Consider the following 3,084-nt stretch of genomic DNA (forward strand, 5'->3'; position numbering starts at 1 on the left):
CTCGCTCTCAAGTTTCATCCCTGAACTCCGTTATTGTTTTGCCAAATTAATTGAAATAAAAAATATTCCTTCTTCTCATTCTAAGAAGGAAAATTTCATCAAGTTATTTGATGACAGTTGGCTCGCTAATGAAAGAAAAAAGTCACTGTATAAAAGAGAAAAATAATAAATGCTCAATGCTTTCTCATTGCTGCGTGTGTGTGTGTGTGTGTGTGTGTGCATGTTGTGGGTCTCAGATTAGATTGGTCTCGCAGGACCTGATTGAACCACTCCTCTGGATTGAACCAGACATCAGTAAAGCCTGACATAGCAAAGGGCTACTGCTGAGCTCGCACTGCTTTATTTATCACCCCGAAGTGAGTGAGCTTGTGTGTATGCATGTGTTCACATACTTGGGGCTCTCACAAGCGTGTCTGCGTTTCGGTGTGTGTGTGTGTGTGTGTGTGTGTGTGTGTGTGCACGTGTGTGTGCACGTGTGTGAATCAAAGAAAATAAGTGAGGGGGGGGAAAAGTTTGCATGTCCACACACATGCACACATGTGTTTCGGAATCTGGACTTAGTCCAAGTTCTGCGTTTACCTCCTGCTCTTTTTATATACATGGTATTTATACCACGAGGACAGCGATGGAGTCAGGAACGGAATTTCGATGAAGAATGTGTGTTTATTTGCCTGTGTGTGTGCGCATCTACGTATTTATAACACAAGGACAGTGATGCAGAGAAGAGCTGCATACTGATTAAGTGAAGTTGAAGAGAGCGCCTCTGTGTTGGCAGGCAGAGCCACACAGCAACAACAAGTCATTCACCTAATTTAGGACACACACACACACACACACACACACACACACACACACACACACGTTCTGATAACTCTACATGCAGAAGCTGCGCCACAAGATGTTTTGATAGCAGCGTTTTTGTCCTCAGCTGCCGTGCTGTATGCCATTTAAGTTTCACTGGAGACCAATAGTTTTTTTTCCAAATTATCGTTCTACAGAAATAAAGATATGCTATAACTCTTCATGGCCTCTGATTCAGCAGAGAGGTCATTAGGGATGGAGGGAGGAGGGGAAATAAAAGAGCAGAATGAAGGGAGGGTAATGGATAGAGGGAGCGGTGAGAGACAGAGTAAGAGTGAGGACGGGGAAGATCAATACAGTCTGTACTTTGAGAGCTGAGAATCTGCATATCATGGAACAGGGCGAGGGAGGAGAGTAGGTATAGAAAAACAGAAAGTACACAGCAACTCTTCATGTTGTGTGTCCTTGTGTTTGGGAGGGACAGATACATGGGAGCAGGTGAGAGCAGAAGGGGGATGACGAAAGTTGTGGAGTCCCTTTTAGTCATTTTAAGTGATAGGGAGAAGTATGCAACAATGGTGTCTCTGAAGGAAAGAATGGATGATGGAAGATACGGAGAATGAAGCTGAGAAAGAAAGAGAAAGGGTCACTCTGCTGGAGGAGTGAGAGGGACAGACCCAGAAGAGGAGTTGCAGTCTTTCCTAAATATAAGCACACTGTTCTCTTTCTATCCTGCTAACCCTCACACTCACAGTGGCACTATGTGCAAGTGTACACACACACACACACACACACACACACACACACACACACACACACATATATATATAACCAACACTATTCCATGGCAGCAAGCTCTTGGCACCTGACAAAAGATCACCCGCGCATAGTTGCCATGGCAATGGGGAAATTCGTTGTTGCTACCCGTACAGCCTGATTCCCAGCTTGATGAGAGAGAGGGGGGGGGGGATAAAATGGCTAATTGAACTTTAAAAAGGATGTTAATTAATCTCGTGGTAAAAAAAAAAAAAATCATATTTATTTGTTTTTAATTGATGTTTGATCAACATGTTCTTTTGCACCATCAATACACATGGCGGTATGTTCGCTGTTTAGTCAGAACCATTTATTATTTATTGGACTCTATTGTGGTGCAGTGGAATCAGAGATCATACCAATGCAATCCACCCACCACATTTTAATGAATAAATATAAGATGATTCTTTTGAAGTCAAGTTATCTTATTAGTAGTTATAAAATAGGACGGTGACTCCTAAACATCCCTGTGCAATTAAGTTAGAGTTGATGAATAATCTAAAAGCATCAATGTCATCTTCACATTTTCCAAGAACATGTAGATCGTCTGAGAAAACCTTCAACAGATACAACTCGGATAAAAAACCCATACAACACATACAACCCGAATGATTCTGTCTCGGCAACTTGTCTAAACACCGAGACACACGGTGAAGCTTTTATCTTTTTTTAGTCTTTGAGTTTGCCTGACAGGCAGAGACATGATGAGTGAATACAGTTGCTGTGAACGATCTACCGGGATGCAACCGCAAAATGAAGTTATGCAACAAACAATGTCAGCTACTAGAAGAGCTCACACACACACACACACACACGGTATTGCATGCATACATCCCAGAGAAAACTACATGCCAGAAGACATCATTTGATGTTATAAAGGCCTGCAGAACCATCACCATAGGAAGGTACTCTTTCTAGGCAGGCTGGAGGAGAGGATGAGCTGCACAACAGCACCTCTGGAGGGAACACACAGCTGAATGCATGTACATCAATCATTACTCAAAAACAAGCCTCGTCCATTAGTACCCCGTCAATTACGGCTAATGTTATCTTCCATACCTCTGCCAACAAAGGTCAGTTTACTTTTACTGAAAAGCTCGGTATCTCTCATCACTCCACATGAAGACGATTGCTGAAGAGTTGATCAGTGTTTCTCTGTTGACCCTTTTCTGAATAATTGCAATGTATGTCATGTTGCAATGGGGATATAGAGGAAGAAAGAGTGCATATACTAGTGATGAAACAATCATCTATGGACGACTGTGACTTTTGTTTGTGCAGTGTTTATCCTTCATGCCATCGTCAGCACATTCATTTTAAGACAATTAACTGTCAGATTATATTAGCTTTTGAATCTGCGATATATAGACAGAATGTGCTAAAGTGGGGAGTAGTCCAGAAACAAAAAAAGATTTTATGTGCACATGCAGAGAGAGCGAGAGAGAGAGAGAGAGAGAGAGAGAGAGA

Source organism: Anarrhichthys ocellatus, unplaced genomic scaffold (genome assembly GCF_004355925.1).
Source record: "Anarrhichthys ocellatus isolate YVR2014 unplaced genomic scaffold, GSC_Weel_1.0 scaffold24, whole genome shotgun sequence".
Classification (NCBI taxonomy): domain Eukaryota; kingdom Metazoa; phylum Chordata; class Actinopteri; order Perciformes; family Anarhichadidae; genus Anarrhichthys; species Anarrhichthys ocellatus.